Source organism: Gossypium raimondii, chromosome 2, assembly GCF_025698545.1.
Source record: "Gossypium raimondii isolate GPD5lz chromosome 2, ASM2569854v1, whole genome shotgun sequence".
Lineage (NCBI taxonomy): Eukaryota > Viridiplantae > Streptophyta > Magnoliopsida > Malvales > Malvaceae > Gossypium > Gossypium raimondii.
Genome location: NC_068566.1, coordinates 4,288,512 through 4,306,927, shown reverse-complemented (window position 1 = coordinate 4,306,927; position 18,416 = coordinate 4,288,512). Strand labels below are relative to the sequence as shown.

At 32.2% G+C, this 18,416-nt stretch overlaps 1 protein-coding gene and 1 pseudogene across 8 annotated transcripts in view; one reads left to right on the top strand and one right to left on the bottom strand.

The window, feature by feature from the left end:
- LOC105787781 (uncharacterized protein At2g29880-like) overlaps positions 1-9,312 on the bottom strand; it is a 41,154-nt gene extending 31,842 nt beyond the window's left edge. For 3 of the 8 annotated variants that reach the window (XM_052625047.1, XM_052625057.1, XM_052625059.1), the window contains exon 1: positions 8,972-9,312. The gene's annotated coding sequence lies outside the window, so the exon portion shown is untranslated. Of the gene's footprint in view, positions 1-6,410; positions 8,652-8,709 lie in introns of those variants that run through there. The other 5 variants (XR_008191898.1, XR_008191896.1, XR_008191895.1 and 2 more) reach the window with 5 other exon arrangements.
- A 3,711-nt stretch (positions 9,313-13,023) lies between these two features.
- Positions 13,024-18,018, top strand: LOC105787779 (linamarin synthase 2-like; annotated as a pseudogene).
- Positions 18,019-18,416: the final 398 nt, after the last annotated feature.

Genomic DNA, 18,416 nt, shown 5'->3' with positions numbered 1-18,416 from the left:
ACTTGAGAATTATATTTCACATCCAAACATAATATTCATATATTAACAAAAAGTTACATGATTTCATTAGTTTATATGTCATAATCCATATGTTATAAAATTTTACAACATCAAAAAGTTACAACATTGTAATGACATTCTATCATGTCATTATACCATCCAAATATTACAAACACAAAAAGTTACCAAAATATCATCAACACAACCATGATTTTTAATGGTCAGCAAGAAATCTTCTTACCCATTCCAGTCGCACAGAAGAAGGTAAACTAAAGAAAATGAGCATTTGCGTTAGATGATCTGGAATTTTGCTCAATGAGCGATAGCGCTCATCCTCAATTAAACCTTCTACTTCACATAATGTTGGATATAATTTTAGAGCTCTTTCTTGAATGGTCATTTCTGACTTTTGTTGAATTAGCACTTTGGAGGCAATACTCCCACTGATTTCAATGCCAACGGCCCATCTGTTTTCCGCCAATAAAATGGCAGCATCATTAAATGAAGTAGAAGAAATATGATCACTTGCATCATAAATCTTTTTTTTCTTCTTTGAAAATGATGAATCACCTTGGTTTCTAGCTGGTTGCGGTTGTGTAGCTGAAAGATCCATGTCTTCCAAAGAAACATCAGCTTTGCATCCATAGAAATTGTTTCTTTCTTCATGAGTATTTGTAGTAGCTACATCCTCAACATCTATTTCTTCAATAATATCAGCGGCTATTTGGGCATCTTTCCAGTGGCTCGATCTTTTGCGTAGATGGCAGTAAGTTGGTCATATTAAGGGAAACTACGATGTTTGAATTGACTGGCTTCTTTATGACTCTATAAAAATGAGGAATTCATATTAGATATAAATTTGGTCAAAATAAGATAATAAAGACTTGAAATAATTCTTACATTTATATATGAGTTCCACACCGCATCGTCATCAACAACAAGTAGCCTATGTTCATCCCAACCAAAACCGCTATTGTTTTTTCCACTAAGCATGTCATAAACGATTGACCAATCCCTTTTCAATGTCCTAATCCTCGATTCAAGATTAGGTTTAGCCTTTAACATGGCATTGGGTAAAACTTTTTCTGACATTTTTTCCAACTCATTTAAATAACTAAATTTGAATCTCGTATCAGTATTAAAGGTTCTAACATTGTGCAAGTCGACCATACAAGCAACCAACGCAGCATCTTCTTCTGGAACCCATTTCCTTTTGGTTCCTTGAGAATTTTGGGAAGAAACACTTGATTGTGAAAAACCTGACATAACTATCTTAAGAAAAAAACAAATTAAAATTAAGTTCAATATTATGAATCAAAATGTCAACACTTTACAAAATTATAGCACATGATGAATCAAAAGAAAATAAATTATAATTCAACAAGTCTAGTACAATACAAAAAACAATTCAAACACCACCAAAGTTTCATAAACTAGATACATGAAATAACATAAACAAATTAATGTTTACTATTTTTACCCTAAACCTAACTAATTTCTAGATGCTTGCCATTCACCAAACATTTAGTTGGCTAGTTCCATCTTCCAAGTAGCTCATGCATCCGATGGATGAATACTTACGATATTCGATTCATTGTCATCTATCACATTTCTAGGTAATCCTTCTCCCAACTCCACTTCAATAGGATCAAGACTCATATAGGTTTGAATAAAATTATGGAGCAAATAACATGCAATAATGATTCTATTGTGCACCCTCACAGGATAGAATGATGGACTCCTAAGTATTCCCTATCTAAGTTTTAATAACCCAAAGCATCTTTCAAAAACATTACGTGCTGAAGCATGTTTCATATTGAAAAATTCTTCCGGAGTACTTGGCTGGTAACCGTGACGCCACTCATTCAAATGATATCTTTGTCCTCTAAAAGGTGCAAGAAATCTCTCACAATTTGTGTATCCAGCATCAACTAGATAATAACAACCTATAAAAAAACTATTTGTCATGGCTAATTTCCCAAAAAAGTATGATCTTAAAGATTAATTCAAAGTCCTCTAATTTTGCACTTTACCATAAGGAACTTTTAGTCCATTTCTCCTACTAATGGCATCTGGAAACCCGTTCATCAGCAACAGAACCTTCCCAACCAGGAAGAACATAAACAAAATGCATATCAGGTGTACAAACACCTAACATATTTGTTGCCATGTCACCTTTTCGCATTCGATATCTAGGTTTATCAACTGTTGGAACCCTAATCTTGATGTGGGTTCCATCTAAAGCACCTAAACTATTCTACATCACATGTATAAAACCTTGAGTTAGGATACTATATTTAAATCTAAATCAACTAAATTATGTACAAGCTATATATAGAACTCACTCCAATACCTTGACCCGTTTCCACCTTGGGTCTGTAAAATTAGCTGTAATTGGCTCTGCCTTTTTAAATAACACATCTTGTAAGCGTATGACAGCATTTAAAACATTGTGAAATGATCTGCTAACGATTTCCCCAAACCTATTAAAGTGATGCTTGATAACTCGATTTTTAAGGTGATGAGAAATGATATGTAAAAACATTGCCACTTGCTCATCAACAAACATATTCCTTGACGACTTCAATTTCCCTAAAGTTTGTAACATCTCACATAGTTTAAAAAAGGTAATTCTATTCATCCTAACTTGTTCAATACAGGTCTCGTCACTAGAATATACAAGTTTTTTCACATAATCTCGTTTTGTATAAAAATCTAAAATATAGGATCTAATCATTGGTCTATAAGTATGTAGGCTATGGATGGCACCGAATGTAACTAAGAACCAACTCGCAATTGTACACATTTGCAACCATATTGTCAATGTGTAACACCCCAAAATTTAAGTCTTTAGTTTTTGCATGTTTTGACACAAATTGCTTGCTTGCTTTAATGGTTAAGTGATTTGGGTGTGTATGGGGTGTTTGAGGAGCCTGGGTTCAAGTCTTGGCTTTTGCATAATTTTTAGTTTTGCTCTTAAATGAATCTGAACATAGGCATATAGGCCTTATAAATATTAGTGTTGGTTTTATGACACAAAAATAGCTTGTGGTCTAGTGGCAAGGTGGCTTGTGGTGTAACTATGAGGTCAGAGGTTCAAGTCATGGGTTACGCATGGGAGTATTTATTTTACTGCTTGAGCTGGGTAGGTGGTGGAGTTGGACTAGAACACTGCTAAATGGAGTTTGAACTGGTCATAGAGGGAGTATAGGAGAAATAGGTGGAGTGAATCAAGGAAGGATAAGTGGAGAGTTTTTAGGAGAAAATCAAAGAATTTGATAAGGGGAGTGTTGTGCCATTTGGGGATTATTCAACCTTGAGAATTCGGCTAGAGGGAGTTTTGGGGGTAATTTTTGTCTTTTGAGGAGCTTTTGGTTTTATTTTATTTTATTTTATTTTTCTCTCTGTCTGCCTCGGTGGGTGAGCATTTTTTGTTTTCTCCTTTTTCTTTTGGTGTCGAATCTTGCAAAGGCTTCAAAGTACCTCTCGGGTTTGTTCGTTTTGTTTTTTTTGCTTTTCCCTTTATGCCCTTTTTGTTTTGGCCGAATAGCCTTTGGTTCTTTCCTATTTTCTTTGTGGCCGAATATTGCCTTTCTTTCTTCTTCTCTCTTGGCCGAATATTGCCTTTCTCTCCCTCTTCATCTATTCAATTCTATTTTGACTTGACAACTGTTCTCTGACGGTTCATTTTCCTCGAAGAGTGAAGGAGTTTCAAGTGTTTTATAGTTGTTGAAACCTCTCTCTCATCACTCGGTCAAGGTAAATAGGTAGGCTAGCCTTCCTTCTAGGTGTAGGCCGAATGTTCTTGTGGTTCTGTAAATTATCATGTGCGGATTTCAACCACATGATTTTACAATCTTATTTAATGAATCCGTTTGCAATGCAGATATCCGTCAAGAAGATTGTAGTCAACTTTCGTCAATGGTTTAGGTGGGCTAAGCCACTTTTGTCAGTTGAGGCAAGTATTAGTTTGTTTTTTTGGTTAAAGATGCAAAAGAATGAGACTAACCCTATTGATTGTAACTAATGGAAAACTTGTATGAATGTAGATTTTAGGTATTCGTGGATCTTAGTACATTTTCACAAACAAGTGTGTAATTACACCCTCTCTCAACTGTAAATCGGTAAAAGCCAAAAATCCAAAAAAGACGGCGCTGAGACCATATGGGCATGCGAACTCTCGTGTGGTAAATCGAGCCCACGAAACACGGTGTTAGATTGTAGAGGCCTCTATGATCGTTTTCATGGGCTTAGGCCGTAATGGGCCTAAAATAATCGAAATACCTTTGAAGGGTAAAATAACCGAAATACCCTCAAAAGGTAAAATAACCGAAATACCCTCGAAGGGTAAAATAACCGAAATACCCTCGAAGGGTAAAATGACCGAAATATCCTTAAGGGTAAAATGACCAAAATACCCCCAAAGGGTAAAATAACTAAAATACCCTCGCAGGGTAGAATTACTGAAATACCCTAGCAAGGTAAAATGACTAAAATACCCCCAAAGGGTAAAATGATTGTTATACCCTTAGGAGTTGAAATATGTGTAGGACCGATTTGCTCTATAATATATATATGACTGTTACTGAGTCTGACATACTGTATACACGTGCGATTTATGACATGACATACTACACGGGTTGGGTTTCTGATATAGGGGAAGTATATTGTACTGGTGGCTTTGCCACATATATCTTATCGCAACTTTGTTGCGTTATCACATCGTAGCTTTTTTGCATCACTATTCTTGGCGACTTTATTGCATCACTATTCTTGGCGACTTTTTGCGATATTGGTGTGTTGGCTGGGTGGGTTGATTTTATCCCCACATGGTGTGTTGGTGGTACGGAGTGGTGTGTTGGCTGGATTGGGATGGGTTGCATTACTGCATTATACTGTTATTGTATTGGGCTAAGGGCCACACTGTTGCTGTAAAGAGCTTAGGCCCAAACTGCTACTGCATGTTGTATATTGATTGACTGATAGGGGATTTCACACTAAGTTTCGTAAACTCACCCTCTCCTTTTAACTGTGTAGGTAATCCTCAGTCTTAGGCGATTTGGTGCCGCGAGGTGCTCGGAGGTGGCCACACAACTGCTGCTATTCACACTTGCTTTTATTTTACTTTAAATTATAAGTTGGGTTTTGTTTTGTAATAAAGCCTTTAATTTGGGTTTTAAATTTTAATTGGGCTTTTGCTTACATATTTTATACTACTAGTTAAGTGAAAACGAATTTTCAAAATAATTATTGTTTTGAAAGACACAAACTTTAAACGTTAGAGTTTTCAAATGCTTCCACATTTTAAATCAACTTAATATAATAATAGTAGTTAATAAGGAAAACATTTGGTTAAGTGTTCCGTTAAACATTACTAAAGAGGTTTCCAAACTTAAGAAACGAGTTTTATCAACAAGTCTAAATTTTGAGAGACACTTCAATGTGACACACCAGATACGGCCATAACGTCTAGGCCGGGTTTGGGGTGTTACACAATGCAAGACCAATTCTTTTACGCCTCACACTTTGTACTATTAAAGGCAGACGAGTCATTACTACGAGATATTAAAGTGTTACATATCTTCAAATCGTAGTAAAAGGGTCACATTTCTCCAATACTAATTTCAATAACAGTAAAATAAAATCAAAGAATTTAATAGCGAAAGAACTTATAGTGATTCAGTGAATACAAGACGCTCAATTGTGTGTGGAGGAAGCAATCAAACAAGCCATAGAAGAAGAGGAAGCAATAACACACTATCAAAGAAAAATGAATAATACATATTAAGAATCTTTACGAAGCACAAAATAGAAATTAAAACTATCTTTGCAAGTAAAAAGCTTGAAATTTATTTCTTTATCAATCACCCAAAAAGAAAAAAAAGAAAAGAAAAGAATGTGTTTTTGTGAATTTGATTAATTGATGACTGACGTTTTATTTACCTTTATCAATTTACCTTTTAAAAGTTTGTATTCAATTCAAAAAAAGAAAAAAAAAGAAAAGAAAGTGTTTTATCAATTTACCTTTTAAAAGTTTGTATTCATCTCACATTGTAATTAGCTGATGTTTTATTTGAATTCATAATTGTGAATAGAAAATATATATTATTTTGTTTGAATGGTTAAAATTAGTAAAAGGAAAGAAAAATAGTATGAATTTAATAATTTTATGAGAAAAGAAAATAAGGTCTTAATTTCTTTTATTTTGTATTAACTCAATTCGATTATAGGTATATAGTGTGTTAAATATCTTAAAAATTATGTCTTTTAAAATATTCGGTTATTATTTTTATTTAAATAAAATCTAAAACTCCATATACATTACATTCTTACCATAACATGATTTGTTTGTAGCATTTTACTTTCTTTTTTTTTTTTTGTTTCGTTTGTTGAGATAATTATATTAAGAATGTTATTAAATCATATATCATTTGCAGCACTCAAACACTTCGATTTACATCATTTCAGCACCTCAATTTACAACAATTAAACACTTCAATTTACAGCATTTAAACACCTCACCTTACAACACTTTAACATCCCAATTAACAACATTTATACACCTCAGTACTTAAAACACTTCAATTTACAACATTTAAACACTTCAATTTGCAGCACTTTAACACTTCAATTCACAGCATTTAAATACTTCAATTTGCTACATTTTAACACTTCAATTTACAGCATTTAAACACTTCAATTTGCAGCACTTTAACATCTCTATTAACAACATTTATGCACCTCAATTACAGCAATAAAACATCTCAATTTCCAACTACTAAACACTTCAAATTGCAGTACTTAAATAGGGCTTTAAAAGTACAAAAACGAGCAGCAACAGCATCTACTTTGCTTGAGCTACAGGAAATTTTTGCACTAATTGGACAACAACTAAATCTGAAATAAACAAGTTTAACCAATACAAAACAGTAGCAACAATGAAATTTGTAAAGAACAATTTTTTCCCTATTTAACTATCGCCGAATCATCCATGTAAAATTGATAAGAATTTCGAGCATGGAAATAATAAAGGAGTTTAAAGAAAACTCACCATTAGCAACACTCAATTTGTATTTCTAAAATAACATGTCATTTGGCAAATTAAACTCGATTTATTCATTACCAGCACATCATCAATATCAATCCCAGAGTTATACATTTTAACCACGACACCTAAGCACTATAAATTACAACTATAACTCCTCTCAATTTATCGTTTTAAGATACCACAATTTCATTATTAATGCCGTTTAAATTACAACAATTAATCCACTTCAGATAATGTTTTAAGACAACATAAATACTTACAGCATGAATACTTACATTTTAATCAAGATACAGCAGTAGGACATCTTAATTATAACTATGACATCTTCTAATTACAGCTTAAAACCTTAAATATTTAATCCAGCAAAACAAAAAGGATGGCGAGATTACAGACAAAAACTAAATAGGTATATCATTTTCTTGCATTCCAATTCTAAATCATTCTTAGAGAGCATATGAATGAAAAAGTACTCTCATTTTCTATCATTCTTCCCACCAATCCTCTATCCTCCTAGTTTTCAAAACACTCCAATAAAATGTTAAAGTTAACCACAACAACATAATGTATACGGTACATTCCAAGAGGGCAGAAAATACAAAGAAATAAATGCTCTTACTTCTTTCAACTTATAACATTATACTAACAAAATTTAAGAAAAAGAAAGAAAGAAGAGGAAGAAAAAGTAGCATTTAAGGTTAAGAACACAGTTGGAAAATTACCCTGTTCTCACCGTATTCTTCTAAACACTCTGATCCATCTCATCTGAAACATATGATCTAAAAAGCACATTAAACTGTATCAAATAAAGCATCATTAAACAAAATCCAGTAAAAAGAACCATTGCACTAAAAGCAATCTAATTTTGCAACATCTAAAACTTCCATCTAAACTCCATAAAAGGCCTAACATAGGGTCATATTTTTTTGGTGGAACTAGGGACAAGCAGCAAGGTAAGAAATCTATCCAATTTCTAAAGAGGACTGAAAACCCTAATTCCCAACATAGGCCATTCAGCATCACAAAGGATTGATACATCAAATTTCAGGATAGCTGTTACCAAATATTTCCACATATTATACAGCTACATTAAACTAATCAAACGTTCGAACCCAATATCCAATTAATTAAAATCCCAAAAAACTAAAATTATCAATCAAATGTTTAATTGATAAGATTAAAAGAAAACCTAATGATGCTGGTAAAACTTTATCTAAAACCCGATGCAGTAGCTAAATCTCTATGCAACTTATGATTTTCTAAGCATTAAGATTCAAAAATAAACAAAGCATATTAGCACATATGTCGAATTTCTCTTTAATTTAACTTCAATTATTTTCTCAACTGAAATGCTTTGTTCATCTTACACTGTAACTAGCCCAACATTTCAGAATCAAAATTTTAAAAAAAAAGCAAAGCAAAGCAATGGCAAATTTACTGGTAAAACGATTTCCTTATCTCCCCTGCCTCTGTTTTCTTTTTCTTTTTCTTGCTCAAAACTCTGTAACTGATTCAAAGCTCAAAATCCAAAACTCCACCAACCCATTTTCCACAAACAACAAATTCCAACCTGAAATTGAAATCCCTTACTATTGAGACAAGCAACCTGAAAATAAACAGAAATGCCCAACAATTCGAAAAAAAAACAAGTTTAGCTTTCTAACCCTAAATTTCCCTAAATAATAGGATCAACCAATCGACTAATTTTGTGAATGGGAGATGAATGAAATTCTGTCGGATGGAGGATTCGGGGAACCAAAATAGTTGCTTATCACCGAATCATCCAAGAATAATTTGCTTTGCTGGTTTTACAATCTGCTTTGCTAGTTTATATCCAAATATGAAAGGGGAAAAGAACAGTTGAAAGAAGTGAAAGAACTTTAACTAAAAAATCAGAGAAAAAAAATAGGAATCAAAGGCACTTACTGTAAATAAGGAGGTTCAACTAGAAGGAAGATGAAGATGAAGATGGCGAATGAATGCTTGATTTGTCGTCGATTAAGGAGCTAATTTCTAGGGTTCACTTTGGGGATAAATGTCGAGGAAGAAATCTGCTGAAGTGAAAGTGAAAACGATGAATAAGAGAGGTAGGCTATTTTGGTCCAAAAAAGGAAAAATGTTATTACGGGTGATTTTGAATAGCAATTCAGACCCCCAACCCCTGAATTTCTATTACAAGAGTTGAGGGAATAAAGGTGCAATAGAATTCTGCAGAATCACTTAAACAATGAACCAAATTAGTGAATTACTGTTGTGCACAGAATAGGGACGGAATGGAATAGCAATTCCATCGAACCAAACATGGTCTAAGACTAATGTACTATTACTCCACTTGCAGTCAACCAATAATAAAATAATAATTTAAATCAACTCCGATAATTTTAAAAATATTTATTTTTTTATTATAGCAGGTAGATTACATCTATCATATATATAATATATATAAAAGTATGAGTTTGGAAAAACTGTTGAATTGATGAATATCTTTTTTTTCATCATATTATTAAATTCACATTTAAAAACAAATAATATTTAATTTAGAATTATTCGTCAAAAAGTTGAAATAAAATATAAATTTTGATAATTATACATTTAAAAATAATTATAATTTAATAAAAATGGTTACTTGAAAATAACTCTAAGCATAAAATATAGCGCAAAAAGTTGTGATAATGTAATACCCCAAACCCAGCCTAAACGTTATGGCCGAATCTAACGATGTCACAAGGTAGTGCTTTTCGAAAAATATGTCGTCGCTAAATCTCCTTTTCTATTTAACCTTTTTTTTCACTATCTTATGTTAATTTCAAATCGTGTCGTTCGTTTCCAAAACATTATTCATTTACAAATCGTTATTCAATGTCAAAACATTTTCTTATTGCGGAAGCTTTTAAACAATTTGCACATTCGTGGTATTTTTTATAAAACATTAATTTCATTTGAAAACCCAAGTTTTACCTAACACTAGCAGATTTAAATCATAAAACCGTATAAAAACTAAATTTAAACTAAAATCCATAAAGGCCATAATTATAGCAAAATACTCCCAAATAAAAGTAAAATCATAAATAGGTAATAAACAGTGTAATAGAAGTCGTGTGGCCACCATTGAGTCCTCCGCCGCACCGATCCGCCTAAATCTAGGGATTACTTGTACAGATTAAACAGAATGGGTGAGTTTACGTAAACTCGATGTGTAATCCCCATACAAATGAATAGACATAAATAGATAATCACAGTTTGGGCTTAAACCCTTTCAAAGATGTCGATGTCGATGTCGATCGACCTGTTTGGGTCTTATCCCACCTCAGTACAAAAACAGTCATGTAGTAGGGCTTTAGCCCATCACAATATCAGTAACAGTAATAGATATGCAGTCACAAAAATCCTACCCATCCACCAACCCTGCACTCCATGTGGGGATATAATCAACCCACTCATTCCTACACTCTAAGTAGTACCGAAGGCGACACTAGACAGTAGTTTGCAGCTGAGCTGCTAATAAATTAAGCTCAAGGCTTTTCAGTACACTTCCTCTGAACATTATAATCCCCCAACCCAATGCAATGTAATATACAAATATGGCATGCTATAACATAATATCATGCATGTAAACAGGCCATACAGTATCAAATCAGTGAGGCATCATCAGGCTTAATCATATTAGTCATACAGTCATTTCAGTCAATTAGGGGTCTAGGTAAGCTTACCGACCCTACTATAAGTTCACAGTCAAATTTGGTGACCCTTGCAACCTTATCAGTCAAACAGTGAAAATGGGCCTACAAGCCCATGATGTTCGCCTGTGTTGTCCCACATGCTCATGTGGCCCACATGACCCAAACTGGCATTGGCCTCGTGATCCATTTTAATGTAACCCGTGCTAGTTAATTATTCATATGTGTTTCCACTATTTACTCATATGATCCTTCAACTTGAGTCCCTGTTACTAAATGATTTGTATCTTAAGCTGCAAAATTCCGAATTAAGATCTGCAAATTTTCCCTAAAACTAAACTCACATATCTTCTTACCATAAAATTTTTAGAATTTTTGGTTAATCCAATACGTATAGTTTATTCTTTAAAGTTTCTCCTATTCTATTGTCTAATAGTTTCAACCTTTTTGCACTAAAAATTAATTATCTTCTCATACAGAATCCAGATGATGTTCTTGTTTATTTCTCTTGAAAATAAACTTATTCAGGATTTTAAGCATATAAATTATAACCCATAATTATTTTTATAAAATTTTAATAATTTTCCAAAGTCGGATAGGGATCTTGTCTCACTAAAATTCAAATATCTCGATTCTGTCTCACTAAAATTCAAATATCTCATAATATGAAATTCTTTTGCTTACTTAGTTTCTTCTATGAGAAACTAGACTCAAATTTATTTAATCCCATACTTTTTTCTTCCTCTAATTCGATTTCCATAATTTATGGTGATTTTTCAAATTTAGCCTACTGCTGCTGTCCAAATAGCAAGCAATTTTAGCTTTTCGTCGAATCCCTTATTTTTGTGTTTCAGGCACACACCTGGTTTTGTTTCGTTGCAAAAACATTCCCGAGAACTCCAATACCTAAAATTGACCAAACGAACCCAGAATTAAACACTTAGAATGACATTAAATCGAACCAAAAGTGATAGACAACCCACTTAAATCGACTAAAATCTTACCTTCATCGAGCAACGTTCATCCGCATGTTTAAAGCACCGATTGGGAAACCCCAGCACCTTGATCTTCTCATAAACACAAGATACATCGATTAACTACAATAAACTGACGTTGCTAGACCCCAAATCAAAGGAAGAAGGCCAAAAGAGATCACTTAGCAGATGAAAAATGGCCATGAACGCAAGAGCAATGATTGATGCGAAAAATCCAACAGGAAGACACGAAAAATTGAAGAAGAAAAGTGAAGAAGAAAGTCGACATCAAAATTTTGGAGAGATAGAAAGAGAAATGAATTTTGAAAAGAATAAAATAATAATGATAAAAAACAAAAATAATCCTGATAACTCTCATATCTTCTCTCAATTAACTACCCACTAACAATCCACTACTCAGAATCCATCTTCTACACAACTCTTCCAGGAAACAGAGTAAAAAGATTAACATTCTTACTCACGCAAAGATTCTAACACAAAACCTCCAACACTCCAACTCGTAAACTTAAGCCAACTGAACAAGGATAAGGCTTTAATCAGAAAATATTTTCAAAATTTCGCCAAAGGCATGGCTTGAACTTGGGACCTCATACACACACTTAAAACACTTAACTACTGAAGCAAGCAGATATTTGGGTCTCATATTCACAATACCCAAAAATAAAATTTTGGGACGTTATAGATAACTATAATTATGCTAATATTATTTTTTTAAATTGTGCTAATTTTCTTGATGTAAAATAGAGTTATTATTTGAATAGAATTCTAAGCACATTAATTATCACTTAATCATAATAGAGTTAACTATGTTAATTACCACTTTAAAATGCTTTAATTATTACTTGAAAATTTTCTATTATATATTTGAATTGATAAGTTAATATATTTTAGTTATATTCAAAATTCAAATAAGAAATATTATTTTATGCTAATTGTTGTAATTAAGTACAATATTTTAAAAATCATTTAAATATTAAATGAGTAAAATTACATGCAACGCATGTGACATTAAAGCTAATATCTTTAAAAGAACTCGAGTCAAACGAATCATTTTAAATATCTCATTTAATAAGAAATATAAATAAAATTCTCCAATAGATATATATTGATTTGAGAATAAAATATAAAATTCTTTATAAATGTATGGTTTAGATTGAAAATAAAACAACAAAATTTAAAAATAATCAATTTTCCCACAGTTTCTCTATTGAAAAAGGAATACAAAGGACGTAGCGTAACTCTTTCACACCATCCTTTTCCTATATATTGCATGTTGCTACTCGTCAAGCTTTAGAGAAGCAAAGCAAGGAAAGCTTCTCTGCAAACACCTTAATTTTACAACTTTGTTATTGCTTTGCAAAGATGGGTTCACTTGAAACCAGTAAACCCCATATTGTAATCGTCCCATTTCCAGCATAAGGTCATGTTAACCCCATGATGCTACTTGCTAAGCTCTTACACTCTAGAGGCTTCTTCATAACCTTTGTTAACACTGAGTTCAACCATAGGCATTTGGTCTGGTCCAAAGGCCCTGACTTCGTTAAAGGTCTGCCTGATTTCCAGTTCAACCATAGGCGTTTGGTCTGGTCCAAATGCAACACAGGATCTTCGAGTTCTGTGTGATTCGATACGAAAGCATTGCTTGGCACCATTCGTATAGCTACTAGCTAAGTTAAACTCCTCGCCCCAAGTGCCAACTGTTACTTGCATAATCTCTGATGGACTTATTGTAACACCCCCTAACCCTTATCCGTCGCCGGACTAGGGTTACGAGGCATTACTGAACAAAACACACCTCAATACAAATGTTCAATAGAATTCAAGAATTTAACATTGATATGCAATTTGTTTGAATACATGTTTAAATCAACTATTTCTAAATCAAAATATAAGCATTGTATATATATATATATATAAATGGAAATTTATTAAGCTTAGCCAAATTTTAAGTAAGTATAATTATAAATTCTACTTTAACTTTTTTAAAACAAAACACAACATTTTGATCCCGTTAAACCATAAGAAAATAAGCCATTTTCGTATGGCTATTAATTTCATATAGAATATATCAAAGTACGACTTTCCAAAACATTTATCTAGCCTGTACATGCCAAAGTTAAAATTAAAACAGTTTAATACCGAGACAGTAGATAGAGTGATGAACTTGCTGACGATCTCCGAGCTTGAAGCTTGATCTTATGTCTAAAAATCAGAAAGACATAAACAAACAAAGTAAGCTTTTATAGCTTAGTAAGTCTATAGCATAACAGAAATTATGAAATAATTATGTAATTTCTTGAAACACTTAATGAATTCGCAAATACTATATATGTTAACTATGACATATAGTCAAAAGCATACTTAATTATCAACTCTTAAAACCGAATGTAAATTCACCATAAACATGAATAGCCGAATGCTTATATACATATATGCTTAACAAATATTAGCTCCAAATGTATATACACTTATTATAACTAAATGTATATATGTATTTATCACTGCATATATCTAAATGCATATATGTGCTTATCACTTGCACTTCATCGAATGCATATATATATTATTCAAATACATATGCCAAAAGCATATACTTATACTTATCACCACATGTGCCGAATGCACATATATATTTTACTATAATCCACATATGTCGAGTGCATACACATATATATATCCAACAATTTCATGATAACCAACATATATATACTCACTAAACACAAAGATTCAAACGTTTATATGCTCATCAAATACTTAGAAACAAATGTTCGTATATTTATCCATTACATATAACCAAAATCATATATATACCTAATGCAAATAATCACTGAATTTAAACAGATTCACTGGCACTTAGCCTGCTAGGCTTATAGCCTAATCCAGCTCACCGGCACTTAGCCTGCTAGGCTTATAGCCTGATTCAGCTCACCGGCACTTAGCCTGCTAGGCTTATAGCCTGATTCAGTTCACCGACACTTAGCCTGCAAGGCTTATAACCTGATTTAGATCACCGGCACTTAGTCTGCTAGGTTTTAAAACCTGAAAATCTCAATTTCTCGTATACAGAATAATTCCTCAAATATTTATTAACAGCAAACACATATTCACCGTAGTCCATGCTCAAACATAAATGAGTTTGCAAATCATATTTTCAATCCAATTCAAGTACTAATAACTTATAATCATATAAATATATATTCGAACCTCATTTATAAAAACATAAACTTTTATGTCTTTAATTCAATCTAAAACTTGTACACAAATGTACATATAGATATATATTCAACTCCCGTATACATATTTAACATTTATACCTTTTAAATAAAAATTAAAAGCCCATACAAGTATGTTTATTTATATTCAACCTATATGAATTTATATATACACATTCTTTCCTTTACCTAAGTTCACAACTTATTCATGTATATATAAATATACATAACTAAATTTAATACAAATAATTTACATGTACTTATGTATACACACCAATTCGAGCATAATATATATATATATATATATTTGTATCTAAGCTCAATATGAAAACATATTTATGTACATCCATACATACTCAAAACTATACATACATGCATAATATTCATATCTTATAATATAATCAATACTTAATTATATATATAAATGTTCCATCTCACATATAATCACCTTATTTAAAAAAATTACCTATACAATTACAATATACATATCACTAATCAAAACCCAAAGTTTTTTTTTACATGTATATATGTATATTCGAAAACCTATGTATACATGAGTATAATACGTACCTTTTATCAAAGCAAGAATTTATACTTGTGTTTATTTTCTCATATTCAATCTTATGTGTATATATATATAACCTTCAAACAATCAATTAAATAAACATATTCATATAGATACATATATAAATATTAATACATTATATATTCATATATATATGCTTTTATAGCATTCCTACTTTAACTTAAATAAAAATTTATATAAGCATATATATATATATATATCTATATATATACCATTTATAATTCTAATTTATTCAATCAAATTACTTTAAATTAAAGCTCAACAACAACTACAATCGATATACATACATATATACTAATTTAATATCATTAAATAGCTAATAGACTTACCTCGGATATAGACGGAGACGTTCGACTATTCGATTACTTTTGTTTTTCCCCAATCCAAATTCGACTTCTTTAATTCTTGATCTAAATAAATTCAAATTAAACTTATTTAAACATTATTCCATAAAATTTAGCCTAAATTCACATAAATGGGAAAATTACAATTTTGCCCCTAACATTTTACATTTTTCACAATTTAGTCCTTTTTTGCACAAAACACAAAATATTCCAAATTAATTTTACTATAGTATGGCCGAATACTCCTAATCTCATATAGGTCCTTGCATGTCATTTATTTCACATTCTAGTCCCTCAATTTAATATTTTATTAATTTAGTCCTTAATACACATTTTATCAAAAATTACTAAAATGAAAATCTAACAACATATATTTATTTTCCACCTATTAACATCATAAAACTCAAGCATTCATCAATGGTACATTTCAAAATTATCCACAATTCACAAAATTAAGACATGGGTTTTAAAGGATACGAAGCAACGATCTCAGAAATGTAAAAATTATCAAAAGCCAAGCAAAATACATACCAAATTTTAGCTTCCTAACTGCTGAATGTTTAAAACACCAAAGGTGTTCTTTGTTCTTCAATTTTCGGCAAAACAAAGCCAAATGCATGGCCACTTTCATGGTTTATTTTATTTAATACATATAAATACCTAATTTACTATTTTAACCTTTATTTATTCATTTAAAATCCACTAACATTTGTCTATAATAGTCCACTTACAATATATTTGGTATAATATCAACATAAGGACCCCACATTAGAAAAACCATAGCAATAAAGTCTTTTAACAATTAACTAGCCACTTTTGCATTTTACGCGATTAAGTCCTTTTATCAAATTAAACACACAAATAGTCAAATTAATTTACGAAAATTTCACACTATCAAATTCAAATATCACAGACACAGAAAATAATACTAAAATATTTTTTCAGACTCGAATTTGTGGTCCCGAAACCACTGTTCCGATTAGGGTCAAAAATCAGGTTGTTACACTTATGAGCTTTGCTATTAAGGCTGTTGAACAACTTGGCATACCAGAAGTTCAGTTTTGGACTGCCTCAGCATGTACTTTCATGGGATATCTTCACTTCAGTGAACTGGCTAAACGAGGCATTATTCTATTCCAAAGTAAGTACTTTATTATTTCAACTTTATAGCTAAGAAAATTGTCTAAAAGGAACTCAAATTTGACTCTTTGTTGTGTCAGGTGAAACATTTCTCAATGAACCTATTGACTGGGTCCCTAGAATGAGTAACATTCGCCTCAGAGATTTTTCAAGCTTCGTCAAAGCCAACGATCCGAATGACATTTTGTTTGATTATTTCGGATCCGAAGCTCAAAATTGCCTAAAAGCTTCAAACAATAATCTTCAACGCATTTGAAGAGTTCGAACATGAAGTGTTAGACGCCATCGCGCCAAATTTCCTCGAATTTATACAATAGGACCACTTCATTTGCTTGCGTGCACCTACATGCCGATCCCTCCAAGTGAATGAACCCAAGCCTATAGAAGGAAGATACAAGTCGCATTGAATGGCTTAACAAAAGGAACCCAATTCAATTGTGTATGTGAACTATGGAAGCATTATTGTCATGTCGCCAAGCATCTCAAAGAATTTGCATAGGGTTGGCTAACTCTAAACGCCCATTTTATGGATCGTTAGACCGATGTCGTGATGGGTGATTCGCACTGGATCTAGAGTTCTGAAGGAGATTAAGGAAAGAGGGTCGATAACAAGTGGTGCAACCAATATGAGGTCCTTTCACATCCTTCATCGGTGTTTTTTGACGACTGTGGGTGGAATTCTACCGTGGAAACCATATCAGAGGTGTGCCAGAGTTTGTTGCCATTTTTTGCTGATCAGCAAACCAATTGTCGATATGCTTGCACTCATTGGGGCATTGGCATGGAGGTGGATCATGATGTGAAGTGAGAGAACATAGAGTTTTTAGTTAAGGAAATGATGGAAGGTGAGGAAGGAAAGAAAAAGAAAGAGAAGGCATTGGAATGGAAGAAGAAAGCGGGAGAAGCGGTTGAAGTTGGGGGATCATCTTATATTGATTTCGACAGATTTGTTAAGGAAGCTCTCAAACATGGTTAACTGGAAATACTATTGTCAGTGGGGAATTACTTAAATAATGAATGGGGATTGTCGAAACCATTTTTTTGAAAAACAAAAATTTTAGGTTGTCGACTTTTAAAAAATAAAAATTGAGAGTCGCCACTAATCTTTTATTAAGGCGTGATTGGATCGCCTAAAAAAACGGCTTTGGTCTACGAGTTTTAGAAAAACGGATCCGGGAGTCAGTTACGTACGAGGAAGGATTAGCACCCTCGTAACGCCCAAAATTGGTACCTAGTTAATTAATTAGTGTCTTAATATCGAAAATTTGAAAAATATAATCCTTAGCAAAAACTTAAAAACGTTACTTATTAAGACCCTTATCATTTCGGAGAAAGAAAATGTCACACACAATGCGTTAGGGCATAACATTCTAATTTCCTCAAAAATGAATTAGTTTAAAACTCATGTAATAAAAAT